This window comes from Ambystoma mexicanum, chromosome 12 (assembly GCF_040938575.1).
Source record: "Ambystoma mexicanum isolate Mex_15411 chromosome 12, UKY_AmexF1_1, whole genome shotgun sequence".
Lineage (NCBI taxonomy): Eukaryota > Metazoa > Chordata > Amphibia > Caudata > Ambystomatidae > Ambystoma > Ambystoma mexicanum.
The window spans coordinates 953,301,327-953,314,430 of record NC_090936.1 but is presented as its reverse complement, the minus strand read 5'-3'; positions in this window follow the sequence as shown (position 1 = coordinate 953,314,430).

The window sequence follows — 13,104 nt, the reverse complement described above, 5'->3', positions numbered from 1 at the left end:
AACCCTACGGAAACATTGCTTTGCCCTGACAGTGGTATATCTGGAACCTGCTGATGTTCGATTGAGGATGTCTGCACACTGGTGTCTCCTAAGAATACATGCTTCCATTTCCCAATTCTCATCTCTACCTAGGGCCCTTTTTGGTCAATGGGAATAGGTACCGGTTCCAGACCCTGTTTTGGGCTGTCCTATGGGAAAAGTACATCATCAGATGTAAAGTCTTCAGTGTAATATGCATTGGAGGGATTATTGAATATGTTCCTGCCACCTGTATTATTCTGTTGTTGGTTCCCTTGACCGTCTTGGGGTTGTGTCTGTGGCTGTGATTGTGGATGATTTGCGTAACTATTCCTTCCAGGGCCCCCAAAGTCCTGGACGTCCCCTCGATCGCCTAGATAAGGTACTATTCAGTCGCTGCTGGAGAATTGGGCACTGTGTATGCCAATGACCTTCTTGTCTACAGTATGCACATTGGTTAATAGATGGGGGACCTAATTGGGCAGCCGTCAATTCGTCTGATGCCTGCATATCCTGAAAGGGAAATATCTTCTGTATCCCTTACTGGAATGCCCTGTCTAAACCCCTGATTTTATCTTCTTGTCTCTGTTGGTCATGCTGTAATTCTTTCTCAGCATTAGTCTTATGTTTGCGTGCATGCTTTTCTCTACTTCGCAAGCGCTGCGTCACTTTCTTCCGCCAGTCCCTGATAGTGTCAAATGCAGCGGGCCTAGCCTTTTTAAATAACAATACAGTTTCTAAGTGTGCTATGCGGGCTAGCTCAAAACTGCCGAAATTTGGCTATTGAAGTTCAGGTTCATGCCTAGTTTGTCTGTGCCAAATCGTATTAAAAACTATTTCTCCTAATCCATATTTTACATACATTTCATATGCCAGTGACCCTTCGGGTGGTGCTGGTTGGCCATTTTCCAAAGATTGACTTCCACAATGCAAATATCTAGCAAAGCAGGATGGCGATTTCCCAGGCATAGTTACAACCTGTACTCTCTTTACCTGGACGTTTGCTTCTTGCAAGGCAATTCTCAACAACAAATATCAGGGATATCGGGTATCGAGGCACAACTCACCTGATTTCAACAATCATGCTGAAAGACGCAGTCATCGTGTCTGGCGTGTCCTGGCTCAAACTGCCTCGATTCCGGGACCCTCACTGCCATGCTCGCAAGATGCGGTCTGCCGGCCAGAGAAGGGCTGCACGCAGATCTGTGGAGGAATCACTTCTCACTTTGCATAGGGGCGCCCCTAAGGCACACGCCGATCTCGGTCCGATCACCTCGTCCTCGCTCGTCTCCGCAATGGGGCATCAGTGGGAGGATCCCTATTCGGGCTCCATCTTCACGGATCAAAGAACAGAATTAAGGCATCCAACCATCTACTAATGACACGCCAGTCACGAGGATCCAAAGTCAAATATATCTATTAAATAATAGCATTTGATCAAATGGATCTCAGCACCCCACAATGTGTAAGGCTGACTCTGTGAGGAGAGAGAGAGCGAACAAAAGTATAACAGGCACATATATAGCAAACTTCACAGCATTAGAAGGCATTGTCCAGTCCCCTTTGTCCAGACATCATCAGGCTAGGGTTCAAGGGTTTAGTGCGTAATTCATTATACAAAAACATTCTACACTCTTGCTGCCAGTGCCAAGACAATTTACTATCTGAGAACCGGGTGCATCTGGATGGAGGAAAACACATCATGTTCCCTATAATGAGGTGGCATTCCTTGTCTTACCAGCCAATGTTATCTCTCTGTGCTAAGGTCAGACAGTTCTGAAGCAGAAATGAATAACAACTCCCGCAGGGGAGCACATACAGCCGTGTATAATTCTTTCTAGCTTCCTGCTATAATGGCCTAACTAGACAGAATGGCACCTGGGTTTGCAGATTACTCGTGCTTATGTTCAGCTTCAAGGTGTTCTCATTATAAGACAAAACAAATCATGTGGCAGCCTAGCATTCCTAACTATGTAAGCAACTAAAGGTTCAAGCAGCGGTCGGTTACTGTGCTCAGGCTGAAACCCAGAATATATATATATGCATTGAGCAGAGAGCAGAACAAAAACACAAAATGGCCTCCTTACACAAAATGGTTTCTCAAGCAATGGTTTCAGGTTCACATGTTGCGACATTGTTTCATGATGCAAAACTGATACGAGTGCGGTTAGGCCAATATATAATCAGACGGCATAGTTGCATTTACATTTCTACAGTGCATGCACCATATAGGGCCCAGTATGTGGCCTCTAGAAGACTGCATGGATTTATCAGGGGAGTGTCACAACCCAGAGGTTGTTTTCTGGTTGTATGCAGTATTTCCTTTTTCTCAAGTAATCCTGGGCTTTTATGGAGATGCGCCCAAGACTTCCCTCCCAAGAGCTCAGCCTTCAGGGATAAATAAACCTGACAGGTTGGGGGCTTGAGCGAAAAGGCCGGAGCAGAATCGTCAGAGCTAGAGGGACAAAGAACAAAACAAAGAAAACAGTTGTTCAGAAAAATGCAGCCAAGTAGTGTTGGAATAACAAACAGCCAACACCACCCCCAATCCCCACTCTTACCTGCACCGTAGAAATAATATACCAGTAACCTACTAGTATCAAATTGTAGGGAGGGAGGAGTGGAAGTTTGCCAGTATCTTAGGATCACCAGGGCGAAGACCGCAGAGCGTCCCAAGTAGGTTCAAGGCAATCCAAAGTATAAACAGCAGAGCGTCCCAAATAAAAGGTTCAAAGCAATCCAAAAGGTAAACAGCAAAGCGTCCCAAATAAAGGTTCAAAGCAATCCAAAAGGTAAACAGCAAAGCGTCCCAAATAAAGGTTCAAAGCAATCCAAAAGGTAAACAGCAAAGCGTCCCAAAATATAGTTCGAAGCAACAGAAGTAAAAAGGAAAATTGAATTGGGAAGTGAGCGTTCACTTCACGCTAATTTCCTTACGGAGATTTTTGAGGTATCGGGTCACCAAAGTTTAAGGATTTAGAATTAGGGGGTCGAGAATGAGTAAGCCGGGTTCAGAATATCCAAGGGGAACAATCGAGGGAGGCTGGCGTCAGGAAGCAGGTACGGACAAGGCGAAGGCAATAAGTTGATTCAGGCGCTGGTTTAGTCGAGGATTCAAGAAACGGGTCCGGGAGCTCGCAACTAACGACAGTTTAGGAGCACTCGATCTCCGGGTAGATGGGATTTATATATCGTTAGCAAAAACAAAGAGGTGATGGCTGGAAGGTTTAGACTGAATCTTAACCACTGGCATTGCTCGGGGCAACCCTCCAGACCATCGTTCTTCGCCTGCCAAGCCATTACAGAAGGGGTAAGACCATATGCAAATCAGGCTTGGCCCCACCCCAAAAGGGGAAGTCCAGCCCGAGCTGCTAGGTCACATCCCTTCTGCACGAGACCACAAGCATCCCCAAACATGTTTCACCCTTGTTGGGGCTCATCAGTGAGGAGTAGCTTGGGTCTCTAGGCCCAGCAGGCACGGGACCCACGTCTGGGCATACCCGTCCCACTCGGGGTGACAAAGCAAAAACAAAGAGGTGATGGCTGGAAGGTTTAGACTGAATCTTAACCACTGGCATTGCTCGGGGCAACCCTCCAGACCATCGTTCTTCGCCTGCCAAGCCATTACAGAAGGGGTAGGGCCAAGCCTGATTTGCATATGGTCTTTCCCCTTCTGTAATGGCTTGGCAGGCGAAGAACGGTGGTCTGGAGGGTTGCCCAGAGCAATGCCAGTGGTTAAGATTCATTCCAAACCTTCCAGCCATCACCTCTTTGTTTTTGCTTTGTCACCCCGAGTGGGACGGGTATGCCCAGACGTGGGTCCCGTGCCTGCTGGGCCTAGAGACCCAAGCTGCTCCTCACTGATGAGCCCCAACAAGGGTGAAACATGTTTGGGGATGCTTGTGGTCTCGTACAGAAGGGATGTGACCTAGCAGTTCGGGCTGGACTGCCCCTTTTGGGGTGGGGCCAAGCCTGATTTGCATATGGTCTTTCCCCTTCTGTAATGGCTTGGCAGGCGAAGAACGGTGGTCTGGAGGGTTGCCCAGAGCAATGCCAGTGGTTAAGATTCATTCCAAACCTTCCAGCCATCACCTCTTTGTTTTTGCTTTGTCACCCCGAGTGGGACGGGTATGCCCAGACGTGGGTCCCGTGCCTGCTGGGCCTAGAGACCCAAGCTGCTCCTCACTGATGAGCCCCAACAAGGGTGAAACATGTTTGGGGATGCTTGTGGTCTCGTACAGAAGGGATGTGACCTAGCAGTTCGGGCTGGACTGCCCCTTTTGGGGTGGGGCCAAGCCTGATTTGCATATGGTCTTTCCCCTTCTGTAATGGCTTGGCAGGCGAAGAACGGTGGTCTGGAGGGTTGCCCAGAGCAATGCCAGTGGTTAAGATTAATTCCAAACCTTCCAGCCATCACCTCTTTGTTTTTGCTTTGTCACCCCGAGTGGGACGGGTATGCCCAGACGTGGGTCCCGTGCCTGCTGGGCCTAGAGACCCAAGCTGCTCCTCACTGATGAGCCCCAACAAGGGTGAAACATGTTTGGGGATGCTTGTGGTCTCGTACAGAAGGGATGTGACCTAGCAGTTCGGGCTGGACTGCCCCTTTTGGGGTGGGGCCAAGCCTGATTTGCATATGGTCTTTCCCCTTCTGTAATGGCTTGGCAGGCGAAGAACGGTGGTCTGGAGGGTTGCCCAGAGCAATGCCAGTGGTTAAGATTCATTCCAAACCTTCCAGCCATCACCTCTTTGTTTTTGCTTTGTCACCCCGAGTGGGACGGGTATGCCCAGACGTGGGTCCCGTGCCTGCTGGGCCTAGAGACCCAAGCTGCTCCTCACTGATGAGCCCCAACAAGGGTGAAACATGTTTGGGGATGCTTGTGGTCTCGTACAGAAGGGATGTGACCTAGCAGTTCGGGCTGGACTGCCCCTTTTGGGGTGGGGCCAAGCCTGATTTGCATATGGTCTTTCCCCTTCTGTAATGGCTTGGCAGGCGAAGAACGGTGGTCTGGAGGGTTGCCCAGAGCAATGCCAGTGGTTAAGATTCATTCCAAACCTTCCAGCCATCACCTCTTTGTTTTTGCTTTGTCACCCCGTGTGGGACGGGTATGCCCAGACGTGGGTCCCGTGCCTGCTGGGCCTAGAGACCCAAGCTGCTCCTCACTGATGAGCCCCAACAAGGGTGAAACATGTTTGGGGATGCTTGTGGTCTCGTACAGAAGGGATGTGACCTAGCAGTTCGGGCTGGACTGCCCCTTTTGGGGTGGGGCCAAGCCTGATTTGCATATGGTCTTTCCCCTTCTGTAATGGGTTGGCAGGCGAAGAACGGTGGTCTGGAGGGTTGCCCAGAGCAATGCCAGTGGTTAAGATTCATTCCAAACCTTCCAGCCATCACCTCTTTGTTTTTGCTTTGTCACCCCGAGTGGGACGGGTATGCCCAGACGTGGGTCCCGTGCCTGCTGGGCCTAGAGACCCAAGCTGCTCCTCACTGATGAGCCCCAACAAGGGTGAAACATGTTTGGGGATGCTTGTGGTCTCGTACAGAAGGGATGTGACCTAGCAGTTCGGGCTGGACTGCCCCTTTTGGGGTGGGGCCAAGCCTGATTTGCATATGGTCTTTCCCCTTCTGTAATGGCTTGGCAGGCGAAGAACGGTGGTCTGGAGGGTTGCCCAGAGCAATGCCAGTGGTTAAGATTCATTCCAAACCTTCCAGCCATCACCTCTTTGTTTTTGCTTTGTCACCCCGAGTGGGACGGGTATGCCCAGACGTGGGTCCCGTGCCTGCTGGGCCTAGAGACCCAAGCTGCTCCTCACTGATGAGCCCCAACAAGGGTGAAACATGTTTGGGGATGCTTGTGGTCTCGTACAGAAGGGATGTGACCTAGCAGTTCGGGCTGGACTGCCCCTTTTGGGGTGGGGCCAAGCCTGATTTGCATATGGTCTTTCCCCTTCTGTAATGGCTTGGCAGGCGAAGAACGGTGGTCTGGAGGGTTGCCCAGAGCAATGCCAGTGGTTAAGATTCATTCCAAACCTTCCAGCCATCACCTCTTTGTTTTTGCTTTGTCACCCCGTGTGGAACGGGTATGCCCAGACGTGGGTCCCGTGCCTGCTGGGCCTAGAGACCCAAGCTGCTCCTCACTGATGAGCCCCAACAAGGGTGAAACATGTTTGGGGATGCTTGTGGTCTCGTACAGAAGGGATGTGACCTAGCAGTTCGGGCTGGACTGCCCCTTTTGGGGTGGGGCCAAGCCTGATTTGCATATGGTCTTTCCCCTTCTGTAATGGCTTGGCAGGCGAAGAACGGTGGTCTGGAGGGTTGCCCAGAGCAATGCCAGTGGTTAAGATTCATTCCAAACCTTCCAGCCATCACCTCTTTGTTTTTGTTTTAGTTATATATCGTTCCCAACAAATGAAATCATCACAACGTCACGCGTACTTCACGCGGCTATGACAGCAGGCGTTGTGGGAGTTGTAGTCTCAGGGACTTTTACTTGCCGAATAGCGCTCGGATAATCGCCATGGCAATTTCCAACCTGGCCGGGTCGTGACAGGGAGGAAGAGGAAGAGAAGGAATCATTTACCTCTCCCAGATGCCCGCTCTGAACTCCCAGTGCTGGGGTTATCAGGACCACCATTACATGCCTCAGCTTGTTCCAGGACAGTATCCACATGCAGGCAAGTACCCATCCCAGTTGGGCCCCCTTGTGCATGAGGACCAGTGTACCTATTGTAAGGAGTGGGGCCATCGGAAGCACAACTGTCCTCAGCAGATTCACCATGAGCAGAACCAGGCTGCAGCCCTGTTTGGTCAGGCCCAAGCACAGCTATCTGCACCATATCCGCCTGGTCCCTTTCAGCTCCCTGCTCAGGCTAGACCCGCGGATCAGAATGCTGGTTCTGACCCAGCACCCCAGCCTGGACTACCCCAGACCAATGCTTCTCACCCCCCAGTCAGCAGTCAGAGGAGCCAGGGTGCCTCCTCTGGCACCACATTTCAACCTTGGCACCGGTAACCAGGCAAGAGTCCATTTCAGTTTGCTCAAGCCTGACAGGAACTGGACCCAGATGAGGTACCCCTGGCGCCCCAACTCCTCACCCTAACCATCCCCTTCCCATACGTTTAAGAAGGTCTGGAGGCGACCCAATGACAGCCCAGGTAGATAAGAAGCACAGCAAGATGTTGATGGACACAGGAGCCACCGTCAGCACATTGAGGATGGGAGAGTTCCCATATACCCCAGTGTCTGGCCGGACGGTAACAGCTGCAGGGGTAGAGAGCACCTGTCACAGATTTCCCTTCTTGTTTGTTATGGAGCCGCTATAAATTCCCTCTAAACAGAGAAGCTTGCGTTCTCCTTTCCAAGATGACACCTTCTATGGGTTGCGGATCGAGGCTGTTGCTTTTTCCAACATGGCAATACTGTTTCTGGTCACGTGTTGCTCTGCGTCTCCATGGTAATGAAAGAACACGGAAGTTACTTGATGCACTGCAGAGAAAGCCACTGCATGTCTAAACACTAAGCTAATCTCTCTTCCTTAGCTCAGCGCTCTTCTCTTTTTTTCATTTCATTGCTTGTTTCCTCATTGGTCCTTCCTTGAACCTACTTTCTCTGTTTCCAGTCTCCTTCTTTTCCCATTTCACCCTGGACTCCCTTCTGTGTACCTTTGACTCCTGCCTATCTCTTTCAGATCCTGGCTACAGGTTTAAACACTTGGAGATCCTAGCAGTAGGGGTTTTCCACTTCAGAGGGTTTTCCCTACACTTGCACAGAGTCTAACTGCAGGTGTCACTCGCCCCATGTATTTATAGATGGGGAGTGTGGCATCTGGAGGTGTCCTTTTCTTCAGTACTTAAGTCTATGTCAACGGCACTGACAGAGACAAGCTTCTTCATCTACCCTTCAAGCCTTGACTCAGGTGAGTTTAGTACCTCACAGTTTGAGATGCCACGAATATCCTGAAGGAATGGAACCAATATAGGATGTAATCCGGGCAATGCAAGAATTATCAGCAGAAATACAAAGCCTTAAGGCTGAGAATGTTGCTCTCAGGCAGATTGTACTGGCCAGAGATGCCTTGTCACTGGAGAATCCTACTTTTGGAAAGGTGTTATAAAATATGATGGGAAACCTAAAATGTGTCATCAATTCCTGGACTTGGGTATGGTTCATTTTAACTTTAAGCCCTTGTTATATACATCTGACAGGGCAAAGGTGGGTTTTGTTATATCTCACCTTACCGGAAATGCACTGTCTTGGACCACACCTCTGGTTACCTCGAACGATCCAGCATTGGATAATTATGCAATATTTCTTACTGCCTTCAAAGCCATTTTTGACAGACCTGATATGGTTTTTTCAGCTCAGGAGAGCCTTTTGGATTGTCAACACGGCTTGCAGGATCTAATGACTTACACAACCAGGTTCAAACAATTGGCTAAAGAATCTTTATAGCTGTTCTGAATAGCAGGGGTTTAAGCGAAGACCTCAAGGATGAGTTGGCTTGAAAGACCAAAGAAATATCGAGGCTTTGTACCACAAAATTAAATACGCCAATCACGGGTCGAAACATACCAGTATCTTTATTTTCTGCACAGAATTCAAGGCAAACAGATAGCTATCTGGCTCCCAACACCTCGCAGTGTGTACCAGCAAACACAGTGAGGGGTGAGAGTGCTGGACATCTTAATGCGGATGCTTTTATACAATTTTCCAAACAGTGTCAGCCCAACGCCAAGCTAATAATTTACATGCTAGGGTTTGTGCCCAGTTCACATAACAAATATTGCAATATTGTACACCGGATTTAACAAGTTTACGTGTCTATGAAGTTAAAATGGTAGAATTGGCTTCCTGGCTCATAGTAAGCCTAGTTTCAAGAAAGAACACAATATATTACAACCAAAGCACAATTTGAGTTTGATCTACATTGTTTTGCTGTTTAAATGAGTATGAGGCTTGGGAGCACAGACAACACTTGGATTGCAGTTCATACAAGTCACAAGGTTCCTTTGTATAGAACAAACAGTCTGCTCTCGGTCAGCCTAAATGTTGACATAACTCAAAAGTCATTCAGCTCGGCTGCAGTCGAAAATACAGTCCACCATTTTAGGACACAAGCAAGAGTTGAAATCAAAATGACGATGATACTTCAAATGGTGGCGAAGTTGACCAGAAATCGGATCAATTCAGATGCAGTTTTCTGTGCAACGCGAATAGGCTTAGGCCAATATTTTTAACAAGGCGGTATTATACGAATACAGTTTAACAGGCTAGAGGACCAAGGCCCAATACCCTAAATACTCTGGTGTCTCTATCTCTTCAGATTGACTTTAGGCTTCAAGAAAGACATCAGGAATGGCATAATACATGTTCTTGTGTTTCCAGAGAACTGGTTCCTCTTCCTTCTCTCTCTTCTGCATCCTCTGAACCCAAACCCATGCAAGTGGGAAGTGCTTGGGGACCTTTGACCCCTGAGGAAAAGGCACAAAGAATCTCTTTGGGGCTTTGCATGTACTGTGCCTCCCAGTCTCAGATAGTAAATGATTGCCCCATAGCTCCTCCTAGATGTTTGGAAAACGCTGCCTCCCATTCCTAGATGGAGCCCAGAACAGGGAGAAGGAATCCAGCTCTGAGATATCAGTTTTATCATCTGTAACCAAGTCTTTTTTGGTGGTCCTGGGAATCACCATTACCGCTCCTACCTTGGAACCTATACCTATCAATTGCGGAGCTGTGGAGATATTTCTGTGCACATATCCTGTTCCCAGAATCATCACATTCCTACACAATGCATAAAGTCGGTCCAGCCTGTGGAAGGCATCGATGATAGCCCCCTCTAATCTGGTCCAACCCTAGAAAATACTCTCCTTCTACGCTGTCAGTAGCTCAACCTGCAGAAGATATTTGTTTCAACCTCATTAAGGCTGCTATTTTCCTTTTGTCTTGGGGATTCCTTGGTTCCAGCAACATAATTCCTTTATTAACTGTACGCCAGGCCTTGAACCTAGTAATGGGCCAGTACCTTGTCTAACTGACATACCACCTGAGGTACCAACTACTGTGGATCATATTCACCAGATACCATAAGAGTATCTTAATTTCCAGGATTTTTTTTCTGAAAATCATGTAAGAGATCTACCTCCCCATCGTCCTGAGGACTGTGGAACAGATACCCTACCAAATGCAATTTCGAAGGGATGTTTATTCTGTCACCTCCGGAGCAACTAACTTTAAAGGAATACCTTGAAACTAATCTAGAGAACAATCCTATGAGGAAGTCCCAATCTCCTGCCGGTACTTCATTATTTTTTGTTGCTAAAAAAGAAACCTCTGAGCTCCATCCTTGTTTGGATTATCGTGGCCTGACTTCTATCACCTTGAAAGATAAATATCCATTGCCTCTTATAACAGACATTTTTGAAGTCTTGCAGGGAGCTCAGATATTCACAAATATCTCAGGGAAGCCTATCACCTGGTTTGCATTTGTCAAGCTGATGAATGGAAGACAGTCTTTCGAACACCTTTAGGGCATTTTGAATATCTAGTGATGCCGTTTGGTCTTATGAATGCCCTGGACATTTTGCAGAGCTTTATGGATCGAGTTTTTTCTGACATGCTTTTCCAGTTCGTCATCTTCTATCTAGACAACATTTTGATATATTCTTCAAATAAGCATCTACATCGGGACCATGTACGCCAAGTCCTAACCAGACTACGAGAAAACCACCTCTTGGCGAAGTCGGAGAACTGTCTTTTCAATCAGAGTTCTATTTCTTATCTAGGCTTCATCATTTCTCCCTACAGAATAGCCATGAATCCACAGAAAGTGTCAGCTGTGCTTAACTGGCCTACACTCAGTTATGTAAAGCATATCCAAAGCTTTTGTGGTTTAGCAAACTTTTATAGAAAGTTTATACTCAGTTTTTCAGATCTTGTCTTGCCAATAACCCTGCTGCTGAAATAAGGAGTGCCTTTTCGATGGGCTGACAAGACAAAGATGGCTTTCCAATCTTTAAAGACGTTATTCATGCAATAACATATCCTATGTCAAACCAATATTAACAGGCCTTTTATAGTGGAGACAGATGCCTGTGAAGGGGTTAAAGGAGCTGTCCTGAAACAGATCTAAGACTACGGGAAAGACCATCCTATCGCTTACCTTTCCAGGACTTTGACAGACAGTGAGCATCACTATTCAGAGATAGAAAAATAACTTTTGCTCATACGGCAAACCTGTCTTGAGTGGTGACTCCTTCTACTTGGTTCAACATTCCCTGAACAAATCAGAACCAATCATCGGAAATTGCAAGCCCTAAAGTCCCTTTAATGTCACAATAGTAGACAGGTCTGTTTGGCTTTCTTTTTTGCTCAGTACCAATTTACTCTGACGTATATCCCTGCAACAGAGAAGTGCATATCTGACGCTCTTTCTTGCCAATATCAAGAGCAATCACAATATGTTATCCCTTACAGTACCCTACTACAGGATAAGACATTTGTTTTTTGTTGTTGATTCTTTTTTGGCTCAGGTTAAACGAGATCCCATGTGTTCTCCAGAAAACCAGAATCTGTTACAGAACAACCCTTGACATCTCCACAAAAAACAGGGATTGCAATTTAACGAAAACCGTTTGTTTATTACTTCTGAAAAGACACAGAATCACATCTTACAAAGCTGCCATGACTCTCATGCATCAGGACCTGGAGGCATCGCTCCCACATACATCCACATTCAACATCACTTTCAGTGGTCATGTCAGAGGAAGTCTGTGCTACAACATGACAAAACTTGTTTCTTATGTGGACAGACAAAACCATTGAAAGGAAAGCCTGCTGGTATTTTGTATCATCTGGCTCCAACATCTAGATCTTGGAAGATAATCTCCACAGATGTTACTGTAGATCTGCCCCCTTACAGAGATTGTACAGTAATGATGGTTACTTTAGGTGTGTTTTCTAGAATGGCACACTTTTCCCCACTACGGAAACTACCAAATGCACTTGAAATGGCTCAAATCTGTTTTATGGACATATTCAGATTACACAGGTTACCCAATACCATAATTTCTGATTGAAGTTGCCAATATGTTTCCAGGTTCTGGTCTGAGCTATGTAGCAAAGTGGGGATCAAGAGAGCACTGTCATCTGGCTACCATCCTCAAACCAATGGGATCACCGAAAGAGTAAACCAGGGTCTAGAACAGTATTTGCCTTGTTTCTCCACACAGGTACATGATGATTGCTGATTTTCTTTACAATACCACAACCTATTCCTCTACCAAATGCAGTCCTTTTGTTTGTTCTTACAGCTTTTGTCCAGCAGTTTTTCCTTCCCTTCCTAAGGATAAATCTAATATGCCTTCCGTGGAATACTGGATTGCCAGCCTCCATCCTATACAGAAAATGACTTCTATAAGAGGCTCAGGAAGCAACCAAGAAGTTTGCTGATCGGAAGAGGACAGAAGCACCACACTATGCCGTGAACGATCAGATAGGTCTTGATTTCTTCTGGATACTTACCTCTGCATTTGTGTCCCTCCAAGTTGGCTCTGAAATATTTTGGTCTCTTCCAGATTCTGCAAAGAGTCAATCCTGTCTCTTTTCATCTCCAATTGCCTGCGCCCTGGAAATGGATTCATCCCGTCTTCCACATTTGCCTTTGAAATCTTTTTACCAGCCGTCCACTCCTGGCAGATTGCTTCCTGTTCTGGTCATTGTTCAGAGTGCACCTGAATAGGAAGTGGCTCTCATCTGTGATTCCCCTTTTACATTGCCAGCAAAATTTGGTGGATTGGAAAGGGTTCCCCCCTTCTGACAGATCTTTGGAGCCTATTTCTTTCATCCATGCCCCCTGACTACTATGTTCATTCCATCGCCTCCACCCAGGCAAGCCTTTTGGAGGGGGCATACGGTCACGGATCACCGTTCTGGGTCGTTATGGCACAGCTGGAGATTCTCTCTAAGGAGAGAAGCTTGCGTTCTCCTTTCCAAGACGGCATCCGCTGTGGGTTGTGGATCGAGGCTGTTGCTTTTTCCAACATGGCGATACTGTTTCTGGTCATGTGTCGCTCTGCTTCTCCATGGAAAT